This window comes from Thermobia domestica, chromosome 10, assembly GCF_964235325.1.
Source record: "Thermobia domestica chromosome 10, izTheDome1.hap1.1, whole genome shotgun sequence".
Taxonomy (NCBI): domain Eukaryota; kingdom Metazoa; phylum Arthropoda; class Insecta; order Zygentoma; family Lepismatidae; genus Thermobia; species Thermobia domestica.
In genome coordinates this window covers 154522055-154538002 of record NC_137463.1, presented here as the reverse complement: position 1 = coordinate 154538002, position 15948 = coordinate 154522055, and the positions used below count along the sequence as shown (strand labels likewise).

Here is a 15948-nt window from a genome sequence, read left to right as displayed (position 1 = left end):
ACCCCTCATCATGAAAAATTGCAAAAAGTATATTTCACCCTCAAAATTGACACGCCCTAATGTTTCAAGGCACTGGATTATGTTTTTAAGTTAATTAATTTAACGAACCTTCCTCAGTACCTTGTTTCCTATTTTTACGCGTTTTACTCACTTTTACAGTTTTTCCACTAACTCTTTAAGAACACACAAAAACACAGAAACCTGGAGGACAGTAAAAATCACAAATAACATTCGCGCATTCTTCCCTTGCCTGAAGTAAATATGGTGAACATGCAATGTGTGGTCTTCTATTTTCTGTGTGGTTTGAAATCCAGAGTTGGAGTAGGTCAGTGGGTCAACAGCATGTGACTCACTGCGACCCATCATCCACCGTGACCTACTGCGACGCACCACCCAACGTGACCCACCACTTTGACGCATTCTGACCCACCAACCCTTCTGCTCACTGCGTTGTAGACAGCATCTTCTGACGCGACAAAACGACAATGAACCACAAAATTACTCCCCCAAGATTTGTTAAATCGCCTATATGTGTAATTTGTTTAAATTAAGGTGAGAGTAAAAAGCACTAAAAAAGGTACCAAAAAAGTGCCCCGGAGGGGTCTCGAACCACCAACCTTATGATTACTGGACGGGTGTTCTTCCGACTTCGCGACGGAGTCGATGAAGGAGACGTCGCTTGTAAAGGGATAAATCGTTGAGATCTTTTTAATTTCGTCAATTAGAGTGCTGTTTTAACCGTATATATGAGACGATAACTGTTTGGGATAAGATAAAATGCATTCGCCATGTAATTTTATAACAAAATGAATTACAATTTTCTGTAATGCGTGTCTATTTACTTTATTTCATAGTTCTGCTATACTCACTTTCTAATGATCGACGACAGTTGCCGTCTAAAAACATACAATTATCACACTCAAGATTTTTCACTTCATGATGTTTAGGCAGATGTTATTCTTGACCCCCGGAGCTCACTTGAGGAACAATTCGTCAAAAAAAAAAAAAAAAAAAAAAAAAAAAAAAGTAATATACAATAACAACCACATGCACATGACGGGATAGTACGCGTTGGTCCCTTCTCGATTCTCCGCGACGAATCGAAGGAGCGCGGACAAAAACAAAGTCCTCGCTGCTACGGGGTGGCAACTTCTACACCCCTACACGAGATATCTGTTTCGACTCGACGAAACCCTGCCGGCAGTGGGACACTAACGGCAATCCTTCGACTCTTCTCTATATTGACGATCGACGTTTACCCGCAAGTGGGCCACTAGGTGTTTGCGACGTTTAGGGCATGGGGTAGGTCCATGTTTCATATAGCCTTGCTGCTGAAAGGGACGTTAAACTCAAAATCAACTCAACTCAACAAAAAATACAGTGCTTCGCATCATATATCCATATATGCTTACCATGCGCTTTATAATAATTGCTGAAGCTTGTTTATTATATGGAGCACTTAGAGCACAGGGCAATCAACCCATAAAATTGTGAGAAAAAAAAAATATAAAATTTGTAATGTAAGCTTCTGTATGTTGGTCTACGTACCTTGACTTGGGACTTAAATTTCATCCGTTTTTCCACTGAAAAGTATCGATAATACAAGAAGGAAATAATTAGACCATGATAATTTAATTGAAATTCATCGTAATTTTACTCATGACAAACACTTTACCATTTTATATCGTAAAGGTCAGATCCATCATTATTGTAATAGAGCTGTGCTTGAGGGATTGACCGTAGAAATTCAAACTCCGATTAGTTAAAATTTGACAACCTGGTATTATTACAAGTATAAACTCTTTAGTCGGTAGAAAAGAGGACGTGGATCATGTGTCAGAGTTGAGTTGATTTTGAGTTTAACATCCTGTTCAGCAGCGAGGCTATATGAGACGTGGATCTACTGATTAACGTGGAATCCGAACCATATGACCTCCCACCGGGAATCAAACCCGGGTCATGTGTCAGAGTTGATGACGTGTTTTGGTGTTTCAGTGGTTCATGATGGGTGATGGGTTGGAGTGTCATGGTGGTTAGTGGGTCAGAGTGAGCCAAGGTGGGTGGTGGATCATGGGTCAGAGTGGGTCGCGGTGGGTTAAGTTTTCATTGACCACGCCATCTTTGATCAAATCTGTAAATCCAAACCAAACAAAGAGCAATATTGATACACAAAACGCTCAACATCTTAGCTATTCATGACAAATTATTGCATGATCCGAATAACTCTAGTATATCCACAAACCATCATTTGTCATATTTTACCGAGAAACGTCATGACTTTTCTGACAACCTGATACTTTAAGTGTTGTTAACGGTGGGGTCACTCGGTCGAAAAAGTGTAACATGCTTTTTCAGCCAGCCACCCAGAATGAGGTTTTCCTAGGTTTTCCTCATTGACACCAGGCAAATCCCGGGGTGGTACTACCATGAGCAAAATAAATGACGCGTCTCTTTATTTTGAAGTTTTTTTTGAAAATATCTCCGTTTTCTTTATATATTCGAAATTTCGGAAGGTTTCCCCAGCAGGAAACGTTAATAACAAACCCGTTTTTAATATTTGTGTTAGATATTAGCTTAAAATAAATAAATTAGAAGCGAAAAACATTAAATCGACCGAAATTACGAGAATTACCAACTCTGCTAAAGTGGGAAATTTTCAAGAACGCGAGGGAATTCTGCAGTTCAACACGAAGCAACGACATCTATGTCATTGAGAAAAATGTGGATTAGAGCTACAAACGAAACTTTTAACGAAACTTTTCTAATATGTCTTATTACGTGTATCATCTGCAAACTCTAAATATATGAATCTATGCCAAGTATTAACTTATAGATAGAGCAAATAGTTGAAATTACCTATGGAAAAGGACGAATTGGTAGCACAATCGTAATGAAAAATCGTCTTTACCGTAGAACAGGTTTATTTGACGTAAGAAAACAAATAGCGCAGTTAGTTAAAGCAATAAGTCTGTAAACCTCAGGTAGCTGGTTCGAAACCCATAGAAGTGCAATTGTCTTTTTTATTACTATGGTTATTTTATTTATTTTTTTATGTGGAAAAGAATCAAATTGTAACACATGTGTAAAACTCTTGAAATACCAAAAAAGAAAAAATGTCGTTGTCGCACTTGCATTAGTGTCCCTAATTTTTGTTTGCAAACAGTTTCGTAATTATTTTCCCTGTGCTCACTGCTCACAATATGCTCGCTGGTGTATAACGAATGTTTTCAAGTAAACGTTAATTCTAATTTGGAGAATTTTATAAAGTTTCACAATGTTTATCATTAAATAATCTTCTATCTATTTGTTTGGACATTTTGATAACAGATTTCCCTATTAAATGTTTAATTTTCCGTAGATGTTTAATTACGGAAAAAAATTTACAATGTATTTGTTTTAAATTGAAATTGTTTTGAATTTACCACATGAGGTAAGTAGCCCGAAGGAGGAAAACTCAAGTAGCTGATATTCTACGTAAAAGCAACCTATTGTAGAATGATGATGCTTCTTATCTTCAGCACATAATCTTTACGTTAGAGAGTCAGATGGAGAAAAATCCTGTTTTTTCCTCCCCTATGACCACCCATCTTAAACCTCTACATACCATGGTTCGTCTTACACAATTTCGGTGCTCCAAAGACATTCATATAATAATAATAATAATAATAATCCTGAATATGTCATCCTTACATAATGTAGTAACCTTAGACATCTTAGTTTAAAATGCTTTCTTTAGTAATAATTTGAGCAACCATGTGGGAGTCGGCACGACGGTTTTTTGCCCCTCATTTCAGTACCCTCCCAACAGACAAGGACAACGTTACTGACAAACAGGGACAACGTTACGTAATTTCTGATAAGCAGGACAGACAAAATGAATAAGAAATATAATTATAGCATCCTCTCCCCCTTCATGATTGGAATATCACGTAGCATTTTTTATTCTACCGAAGATTGCCCTGTGCGATTAGGGGTAGGTAACTAAAGAGATACCTAATACATAGCGCCCCTTGATTGTAATATTACCGCTTCTTTATTTGTTCGAGGGAGCTCCTACACAACCAAGGGTGACGAAAAGAATAGGAAAAGTGTATATTCATTCTAGTGGCTGATCCAGCACGGACTCCTGGGGGGGGGGGGGGCGGTGAAGTGAAGGATTCTTTTGATGATGTGAAGCTGTCACAAATTACCACTTAACTAAACTAAACATAATAGTGTAGTTAACCGGAACCCAGTCAGTTCAAATTGATGTAAAAGTTTATTTTTTTACTTCATATTAAAGTTTTGGTTCCAAATGAGAATTTCAGTACGAGTGGTCAATGATCAAATCTCGGGGGGCTCTTCAGTGTAGAGGCTATGACCCCGTTATTGGAAAAGGCAAAACTATTAAAATTCTTAAAACTTTCGAAGTTTTTGTCTATTTTAAAGGAATTTTTGGCTTCATATTAAAGTGTTTGTTCCAAATGACAATTCCAGTCCGAGTAGAAATCTCGGGGGACTCTGCAATCTAGGAAAAATAATGACGTCTATATCGTAATCCTGTTGGTGACATCACGAGTCATGGTATGAATATAGCACTAAGTAAACGCCAAATGCTGTCGGCTCTCGTAGCTGAGTGAGCTAGCGCAACATGCTAGTAAGGAAGACTGATTTTGGCGTGGGTTCATACCCTGCCTAAGGAGAGTTATTTTTAAAAAAGTTTATAACACTTCTTTCGTTAAAAAATATTAAAAATAGTATTCAAAAAGTGATTTAACGATATTTTTTTAAAATTTTCATTAAACTTCTTTCAATTAAATAAGTTTGCCCTTGTACTCTACAGATCCACAGCAAAAGTTAGTAGTAAAAGTAGTTGTAGTCGTAGTAATAGTAGTAGGAACGGGTTAGAATGCAATTCAGCATCATTTGTTTCCGTGCGATGTTACCAAACGTAACTCGCTTACAATGCCTTCTGGCTAGGCCTTAGTGTGTTTCGAAAATATGCTTGTGTTCGGGATGAAGTTCCAAGGTTCAGCATTGAGTAGGAGTTTTTGCTATTAACATCCCTTCTAACAATATTGGCAGTGGACAAAAGTTAGACCGTGTTGAAGCTTTTTGCTCCTAATTTAGCTATTTTACTTTATTATTTAACGAATATATTGAAAATATATTTGTCAGCAAGCACATATGCAGGAATTTATTTCGGGAGGTGTCCAAAGCTATCTGGGGGGTCCGACTTCAATATTAGGATAAATTATAATAAATTTTTTAAAAATAACCCCCAAAATTAGGTTAAATTTACAGAAAAGTTGGGATTTCAGAGGGGGTCTGGACCCCCTGAACCCACCCTAAATGTGTCCTTGTTTGTCAGTAATGTTTCCTCATTTTGAAACCCTCAGAAATTTCGAATATATAAAGGAAAACGAGTTATTTTCGATAAAGTATCACTTCAAGGAGACGCTACATTTTTATTGCACATGGTGGTACCCCACCTTAACAAGGGCAAAAATTCCTTTACTTTGGTTCTCTGCCATTGCGCTCTATTGAAAGGTGAGGTTTGTAAAATATACTCCTAAGAACAAACGTGTTTGCCAAAGAACCGTGATACTGAACAGAGCTCCACAGAAATGCATGCTGAACTTTCGTTTATAGCTACCCTTTGGTGTTTTTGCCCTCAAGGTCAATCGAGTGGTAACTCAGTTCAGTCCCTGTTCTTAAGCCGTGTTCGTATTACTTTGAACAGTTTTGACGTATTGAATAGACAATCAGGGCAAATCATAGCATACAATACATTTAAGCAAGTATGTATATTTGTCGCGAAATTATTACACACATTACCCAAAGACTCTTAATATATGAATCTATACATTTATTTATTTAGATTAAGCAAACAGTGGAAATTACGTATCGAAATAATAAAATAACAGCACGATCATAATAATAAACATGCCTCGTAACATAACACACTTCTTTCGCGTAAGAAATCGAAACTCAGTTGGTCAGAGCAACTAGTCTGTACGAATTGGGTTGTTAGTTCGAGCTTAACACGAGTAAGGGTTTTTATTACTATTGTTTTTCTCTTTTTTTATGTGAGGAAAAATCAAATTGTGACATCGCGATATCAAATGTATTTGGTTAGGTAACTTTGTCTTAGCTAAACTTTAAATATCAGTAACCGTCGAAATTATTTCACTAACCGATCAGTTACTGAACATTTCAAACACGTTAAAGCAGTGGCATAACATGAAGGTTAACCTCACGTCCGCAGCCCTTAGTTATGCGTCCATACTTTCAAGGGCGGACCAAGGGTCGGGCAACCCGGGCGACTGCCCGGGGCGCCAGAGTCAGGGGCGCCAAAACGAGCCTCAAAAAGTAAATTTTATAATGTGTTTCCTACTGACTTTTTTGGTTTATATTCTTGTAAATTAGCGGCAATTACATAATCTTTTTCCATTTCACCATGGAAGAAGAGAGTTTCATAGCACTAAGGGGACTGTATCGACAAATGGAGAGATGGCATGTAGAATAAAGAGTGGAGGGGGTGTAAGTATTGTTTGTTTCTTTGCTTGAGTTAAGCGTTCCACGGTTATGCCTTAATGGCCAAAGGAGATGTGGATACTGATTATAGTGAAATCCGAACCACGTTTATCGTTCAACAGTAACCCACCGGGAATTGGACCCGGGACTACAGAAAGCAGGCTTGCTAGCCACTAGACCAAGCTGGGGGTCGGTGTTCGTATTGTTTATAGCAGGCCATATTCTTTGTGAAATTATCCCAGGTAATGAATGTCTTTTTGAAAAATGGGTTTAAACTATTAAAAACACTATGATAAAATGTAAAATATAGGCTAGTACTAGGGGGAGGGCGCCAAAAAGTCACTTTGCCCAGGTGAAAATTTGGCCTGGTCCACCCCTGCGTACTTTCTATATATTTTTTGGCCTTGCAGCTTGTGCGGTTTCCACGCCACAGGGTTGTGGGGGCGCTATTTACACCAATGCTTCGAACGTAACTCAACAAGTGTTTCAGAAATTCTACCATCAGTGTGGAAACGGGAATATATATTTTTCTAATGGTCCCAGAGAACTTTCACCCAGAACATCAGATACAATATTTCAGAATGGGCACTAGCTAAGTATAAGGAGGATCTTATGTTTCCTAATTAAGTTCCTTTCAGAAAGTTTGCTATTTATTTAACGGTGTTGTAAATAAACATACTCATCGTTATTAGCCCGACACCAAAACATACTGGACAAATACCTCTAAAGCAACGATCGGCAAAAGTTTATTCTGGCAAATTTTATAAGCGACTCAAGGGTGAAACAATTGTTAACGAAAGCAATGCTATGTATACACTGCCATGCTTCTGACAAAATATAAAGTGTTTTGTAATCTTTAGACACTTTTCCTATTTTTTTTTGTCACCCTTGGTTGTGTAGGGCGCCCTCGATCAAATAAAGAAGCGGTAATATTACAGCCAAGGGGCCTATAAATATATTACGTATCTTTTTTGTTACCTAACCATAACCGCCTAGAGTTATCTTCGGTAGAATAAAAAATACTACGTGATATTCCACTCAAGGAGGAAAAGATGCTCTAAATATATTTCTTATTCATTTTGTCCGCCCTGCTTGTCAGAAATTAAGTACTTTCTTTTGGGAGGGTGCTGAAAATAGAGGGGCAAAATAAAACGTCGTGGCCCTCCTACAGTTTAAATTTTTTACGTGGTTGGTCAAATTATTACTAAAGAAAGCACTTTAAACTAAGATGTCTAAGGTTACTAATTATGTAAGGGTAGCATATTCAGAATAATAATAATAATTATTATTATTATTATTATTATTATTATTATTGTAACGTGGGTTCCTGTTACCAAGGCATGGCGCGTCCTCAGGTTGCGGATCGAGGAGAAGGCCTCTAGATATAGAGGTTAGCTGCGGATATACTGAATAAGCAGTCACGGACAGACGACTAGGAGTGGTCCTCCAGCTTGGGGGTTTGGGTAAGGCTAACACCCTCATCCTGTAAAAAAAGGTACTTGTTCAGAAACATTCACAAAAGCCTCGGACAAGGACTGATAACTTGGCACGACATCAGCAAAAGAAAATGAACATGAGATTTGGAACATGGAATATTAGAAGTCTTTATAGGGCAGGCGCGTTAAAATCTGTAACGAGTGAGTTAGAGAAATACAGGATGGACTTAGTAGGAGTTCAGGAAGTTAGGTGGGAAGGAAATAGATCTGAGAATTCCGGAAATTTTACGTTCTTTTACGGGGAAGGAAATAAAAATCACCAGTTAGGAATAGGGTTTTTCGTTCACAAACGAATATTACCAGCAATTAAACGGGTTGAATTTGTTACTGACAGACTTTCTTTTATTACTCTTAAGGGACGGTGGTGTGATATTATTGTTTTAAATGTACATGCTCCAACTGAAGATAAGGGTGACGATATAAAAGACAGTTTTTACGAAGAAGTGGAACGGATATTTGACCAACTCCCGCGATACCAAATGAAAATTCTATTAGGGGTTTTCAATGCGAAGGTAGGACGAGAGGATATTTTCAAACCGATTATAGGGAACGAAAGTTTGCATAAGAAAAGTAATGACAATGGTGTTAGACTCGTGAACTTTGCAACATCCAAAAACCTAATCGTGAAGAGTACAAAATTCCCACATAGCGACGTTCATAAATACACTTGGACATCACCAGACGGAAAAACACATAATCAAATTGATCACGTTTTAGTAGATAGAAGAAGACAGTCTAGCATAATTGACGTCCGGTCGTTTAGAGGGGCTGATTGTGACACTGATCACTACCTGGTAGCAGCGATAATACGGGAGAGATTATCGTTGAATAAAGGTAATACTCAATGTCCGAAAACGGAGAGATTTAATTTAAAGAAATTAGAAGAGAGCCAGGTAAGAGAGGAATACCAGATTGAAGTTTCGAATAGATTCTCGGTCTTAGAAGACTCGGAGTGCACTAGTGTTGAGGATACTTGGATTGAAATTAGAGATAGCATTAAAAGTTCAGCAATAGAAAAATTGGGACACGCGGAAATACGTAGGAACAAACCATGGTTCGACCAGGAATGCATTAAACTAGCAGAGAAGAGAAAACAGGCAAAATTACGGTGGCTACAAAATCCGAATGAGATAACTACACAAAATTTCGCAGATATCAAGCGGGAAACTTCCAAAGCCTTTAGAACAAAGAAACGGGATTTTTTGAAAGCTAAAATTAAGGAACTTGAAGATAATAGTAAAAATAAAAATATTCGGGACATATATAAAGGGATCAACGAATTTAAGAAAGGCTATCAACCTCGTGCTTATATTTTAAAGAAATCGGACGGAACAGTTCTCACTGATACGGATAGTCTCTTAAATAGATGGAAAGATTTCTTTGACGATTTGCTGAACACGCAGCCAGAAACTAATGTGCGTGGAGTAAAGGAGATACACACCGCAGAACCGTATATTCCAGAACCCAATCGAATAGAAGTGGAAGCCGCTATAAAGAAATTAAAGAAACACAAATCTCCGGGTGTTGATGAAATTCCGGCTGAGTTAATTTTAGCTGGAGGCGAAAAATTGTGGAACAAGATACACAAACTCATTCTCCTTATCTGGAACAAGGAAGAATTACCACAAGAGTGGAAAGAGTCAATCATTGTTCCAATTCCCAACAAAGGCGACAAAACTGACTGTAATAATTATCGAGGCATTTCTCTTCTGTCAACATCCTATAAAATCCTTTCAAATATTCTGTTAGCAAGATTGACCCCATACGCAGATGAAATTATTGGAGATTATCAGTGCGGATTTAGACGAAATCGATCAACTATCGACCAAATATTTACCATTCGCCAAATACTCGAAAAGAAGTGGGAATACAATACCCCGGTACATCAACTATTTATTGATTTTAGGAAGGCTTACGACTCGGTTAGGAGAGAAACATTATACAACGTTCTTACAGAACTTGGAATACCGAGAAAGCTAATTAGATTAATTAAGATATGTTTAAATGAATCCCAAAGTAAAGTCCGGGTAGGAAAATTTTTGTCCACGAGCTTCCACGTCGAAAATGGCCTGAAACAAGGAGATGCGTTGTCGCCATTATTATTTAACTTTGTGCTGGAATACGCCATAAGGAAAATCAAAGATAGCAACCAGGGCCTAGAGTTGAACGGCATTCACCAGGTTATGGCATATGCTGATGATGTAAATTTAATAGGGGATGATAGGAGAACAGTAGAAATAAATGCAGAGATCTTGTTAAACGCTTGCAGGGACATGGGTTTAGAAGTAAATGCAGAGAAAACTAAATACACGGAAGTGCGTCGGGACCGTAATACTGCAAATCGTGGAGGCGTTAAAATATTAAATAATACTTTTGATAAAGTGGATACTTTCAAATTTTTAGGATCAATATTAACAGACGAGAATCATATTCACGAAGAAATTAAATGTCGACTAAACGCAGGGAATTCGTGTTACTATTCGGTTCAAAATCTCTTGTCGTCGCGAATTCTGTCGAGGAATTTGAAGCTTAAAATATATAAAACGATAATCATGCCTGTTGTTTTGTATGGTTGCGAAACATGGTCGCTTACTCTGAGGGAAGAACATAGACTGAAAGTATTTGAGAACAGGATCCTGAGACGAATATTCGGACCCAAGAGGAACGAGAATGGGGAATGGCGGAAGCTTCATAACGAGGAACTACATAGTTTATACGGTTTACCCAACATTGTTAGGGTCGTCAAGTCTAGGAGGCTTAGGTGGGCAGGTCATGTAGCTAGAATGGAAGAAAGTAGAAACGCTTTCAAAGTCTTGACTGGTAGACCCATAGGAAAACGACCATTAGGAAGACCTAGGCGCAGATGGGAGGATAATATTAAGATGGATCTCGCAGAGATAGGAATACAAAGTAGAAACTGGATGCAATTAGCTAAGGATAGAAGTCAGTGGAGAGCTTTTGTGAACGCGGTACTGAACCTCCGGGTTCCATAGGCCATAGAGTTAGTTAGTTAGTTATTATTATTAAATACGAATGTCTTTGGAGCACCGAAATTGTGTAAGACGAACCATGGTATGTAGAGGTTTAGATGGGTGGTCATAGGGGAGGAAAAAACAGGATTTTTCTGTATGATTCTCTAACGTAAAGATTATGTGCTGAAGGTAAGAAGCATCATCAATCTATAATTGGTTGCTTTTACTTAGAATATCAGTTACTTGAGTTCTCCTCCTTCGAGCTACTTACCGCATGTGGTAAATTCAAAACAATTTCAATTTAAAACAAATACATTGTAAAACTTTTCCGTAATTAAATATATATAAGGAAAATTAAACATTTAATAGGGAAATCTGTTATCAAAGTGTCCAAAAAAGTAGATAGAAGACTATCTAGTGATAAACATTGTGAAAGTTTATAAAATTCTCCAAATTAGAATTAACAATTAGTGGAAAATATTCGTTATGCACCAGTGAGCATGTAGTGAGCAGTGAGCACAGGGGAAATAATTACGTAACTATTAATCCAATGTTCTCGGGATTGCTGCCAGAGTAGGTGTTGCTGTGCTGAGCTTTCGTTACCATACAGCGGCAACATCTTCATAGCTATGAAGATGTTGCCGCTGTATGGTAACGAAAGCTCAGCACAGCAACACCTACTCTGGCAGCAATCCCGAGAACATTGGATTAATAGTAGACGCCAGCAAAGCTTCAAGATCATATTGAATTACGTAACTGTTTGCAAACAAAAATTAGGGACACTAATGCAAGTGCGACAACGACACTTTTTTCTTTTTTTTTGGTATTGTCATGAGTTTTACACATATGTTACAATTTGATTCTTTCCCATATATAAAAAAATAAATAAAATAACCATAGTAATAAAAAAGACAATTGCACTTCTATGGGATTCGAATCAACTAACTCCGGCATACAGACTTGTTGCTTTAACTAACTGAGCTATTTGCTTTCTTACGTCGGATAAACCTGTTGTACGGTAAAGACGATTTTACATTACGATCGTGCTGCCAATTCGTCCTTTTCCGTAGGTAATTTCCACTATTTGCTCTATCTATACGTTGATACTTAATATAGATTCATATATTTGGAGTTCGCAGATAATGCATGTAATAAGACATACGGTATTAGAAATATTTCCTTAAATTTTCGTTTGTAGATTTAATCCACATTTCTCTCAATGACATAGATGTCGTTGCTTCGTGTTGAACTGCAGAATTCCCTCGCGTTCTTGAAAATTTCCCACTTTAGCAGAGTTGGTAATTCTCGTAATTTCGGTCGATTTAATGTTTTTCGCTTCTAATTTATTTATTTTAAGCTAATATCTAACACAAATATTAAAAACGGGTTTGTTATTAACGTTTCCTGCTGGGGAAACCTTCCGAAATTTCGAATATATAAAGAAAACGGAGATATTTTCAAAAAACTTCAAAATAAAGAGACGCGTCATTTATTTTGCTCACAGTTGTACCTACCTTATAGGTCCCAGGCCGCTTACTTCCCCAATCCTTTCTTCCTTCCCTTTCCTCGGATTGTGTGCTCGCCGAGGAACGTCATCCCTCAAATCGTGAAGGGCTAAATGGATGTAGGTGCCGAAAGTCCAGAAATCTAATTCCTAATCCTAAGTGTTGTTATACGCAAAGTTCATTGATCTCATCACTTATTCCTTTATGATCATCACAACCTTTAGGGTACTTCCCGTAGATATAGAAAGGTGAAATGTAGTATCCGGGTTTGGTGTAGCGTGCAAGTAAACAAATGAAAAGCAACAGGATAATATTTCCCTCCTCCAAACCCCCTAAAGTGGAGTGTGTTGATTATTCAAGGAAAAGACTTGAAATCCAATCAGAAAATTCATAAAATATAAAATACGTAGCCAAGTCTCGACTTTACAATACTACTACTACTACTAATAATAATAATAAAGGAATAACAGAATTACAAAATCAGTTACGTAAACGATACCTTCCAATTAAGAAAAAAAAAATGATTGCCACAACGCAGGGCCGTAACTTGAAACCGCTACTACCCCCCAGGAAAGCTCCACACCGTTCGAGGGGGGCATTTTAAGGCAAAGTTGTCTTACTCCATATACAATACGAACATGAAATTATAAGTGAAGCATCAAACAGGTTCACTACATTACATAAACAGGACAGCATACAGAAGGTAAATAAAAGAAAAATGAGTCGTGGTCCCATTTGAGTAAAAAATGTATATTATTGTCACATCTGTCAATATTGTCCCCTTAATTAATTTGTCATGTATGGAGCGGCTCCAGAGGCATAACTAACGACCCCGCAGACGTCCGGGGACCCATAAAGAGTAAGAGAAGGGTGGAAAGAGAGGGCCCAAGAATTAGGAAAACGACTTTTTCTAGGGGGCGCAATTACGTGTATTAGTGCTTGCCCCCCTCCAGAAAAAATCTAAATTACGGCGCTGCCACGACGGGATTCGAATTCGTGTCTTTGCCATCGCGTTTCATAATTTTCCAATCTACCACAAATTCCTCATACAAAGATAAAACAATAAACTAGTAGTTACGGAAGATAAAAATAAAACTTTCGTTTTCTACACGTGTTGATGCTATTCAAAGAATGTGAAAATAATGTCTGCCGCAGGCACGTGGTCAACGGGTCGCCCCCCGCTTCGAGACCAGAAATGAAAAAAAATTACGGAAAGATGAAACAAAAAGAAACGAGAAAAAGAAGAACCAGTGTTAAAACTATAAAGCTACAGCAAGCGTTTGGTTAGTCTTTTTTTATAAGGAGCTTTGTGTGGGGGAAGCGGGGGAGTCAAGTTAAAAATGGATATTATTGTAACGGAGCATTCTGAATTGCATCTAGCTCCATACTAATCCTATGGACTACAAATGACGAGAGTCTCAGGTAGAACTTAAGAAATACCAATAATCCCTAATAATATGAGCCTGGCAACATAGGTTCCAGTGACACTTGTTAAAGAAATTTTCAGTTTCGGGACAGCACTAATCTATTTCGCGACAGGATGTTTTCACTGCTGAAAGAGATCTCGTTGCTATCCTTAACGGCATTAAACGAAGACAAGAAAAAGAAGAAAAGATAAGAAGAACCAAGTTCGAAAAACCTCGGAAGATCATATCTTTATCAATTTTTTAATATCCTTTTACTCGAGATTTCTTCATAGTTTGTTACTAAAATACTAACATATCCTCATTTTATTGTCCTAACAAACCAATATGGGTACGTTGTCAGTAAAATAGTTTCGATTGATCGAGCCTTTTGTGGGTAACCACAATATTTCATGTCACGCCACCTCATTACAAAATCCTGGCTACACGAACCAAAATATTTTACCAGTAAAATAATTTAGAATAACCCAGCCCCTGGTGTGATAACTTCAATATTTCATCACGGATTCCCGCTATTACGAAATTCTGGCTACGTGCCTGTCTGCCGGCTTGCATTTTCGATTCCAAGAATTTCAGATATCCTCTGATCTTATTGGCCGATACAGATAGGACATCAAGAGTCATGACCTACATACAGCGCAAGTTAAGGCCAACTTCTGTCAGCCTTCGTGACTGAGCGTACTAGGGCAACACTAGTAATGAAAATAGTTTTTGGCTTGGGTTCGAACCCTGCCCAAGGATTTTTTAAATTTTAATAACACTTTTTTCATTAAAATAAGCTTGCAGTTATACTATACGGATCCATAGTAAAAGTAAATAATAATAATAATAATAATAATAATAATAATAATAATAATAATAATAATAATAATAATAATAATAATAATAATAAGTAGTAGTAGTAGTAGTAGTAGGAACGGGTTAGAAGCCCCGCAGGGGTTGGTTAGGTTCTGTTCTCTTTCTCATTTTTTTCTGTACATTTTACATGACCAACTTCAAACAGCTGGCTAGGGTAGCGCGCGAATACTGAAACTTGGGATCGGCGTAAATGCTGCCGGCTTTTCCTCTTTGGAAATTAGAAGTTACGATGAGGAAGAATAGTAGTAATGTAAATCGGGAGTAGTTAGAAACGATGAGGTAGTCTCAACTTGAAGAACGTTTCGTGATATTTTGCTCATTGACGAAGGTCTATATAACTTGTTTTTGATTTCAAGAAGGAAATCTTGAGTAAGTCATTGTGACACTCATAAGGAACGTCTTCTTATTATAGTATTTGTATAGTCTTACATGCAACGATTTTAACTAGCTGAAAGTTTAGATAAAAGGTGAAGTGACGCGGTAGGTGAGTGGTTAGAGCAGGCTATTGAACTTCTGTTCGACGGACCCGGGTTCGAATCTCAGCCAGGTCGAACGTTTCTGAAATGTTTCAATTTCAATACATACTCAGTGTGACAAGAAAGATCTTCTCTTCTCCAGAAAGAAAACGATGTTGGAATGAGGGGAATTGGAGAAGGTCTGTCAATGGAGGCAATTTTTTAGAAACTTTCTCCAGAAAGAAAACGATGTTGGAATGAGGGGAATTGGAGAAGGTCTGTCAATGGAGGCAATTTTTTAGAAACTTATTTCCAGCAGTTGTTCTAGATTTAATATTATCAGCTACTTTCAAGCATTTCCTGATAAATGCAGGGTCGGTATTTATATTTCTGTAAACACAGTATATAAAGAAATAATACATTACATACACAGCAATATTGAGATTAATATATGGTGTTCTTTGGAAAACTGGAAAACACGATCCGAACCATACAGATTCATCTTAGAATGGAGAACTGTTTCGTTAGTCACCTACTTTACAATTTTACCTGAATAAGCACCGGATCAGGTCTACCAACTGCTGTCAGTGCCGCGAAAAGTTACGTAAGTTGGGTTGCATCTGTCTAGGCATTCTCACAACTGCAAATTACCTGGACCCCAAGTAATGGAATTAGCGCGAATAGGGGGGAGGAGATACTTTTGTGGCTGGGTGTACACCGTA

General features: G+C 37.7%; 1 protein-coding gene across 2 annotated transcripts in view; it reads left to right on the top strand.

Moving 5' to 3' along the window:
- LOC145662782 (inositol polyphosphate-4-phosphatase type I A) overlaps positions 1–15948 on the top strand; it is a 422451-nt gene that overhangs the window by 28800 nt on the left and 377703 nt on the right. The window lies entirely within an intron of this gene.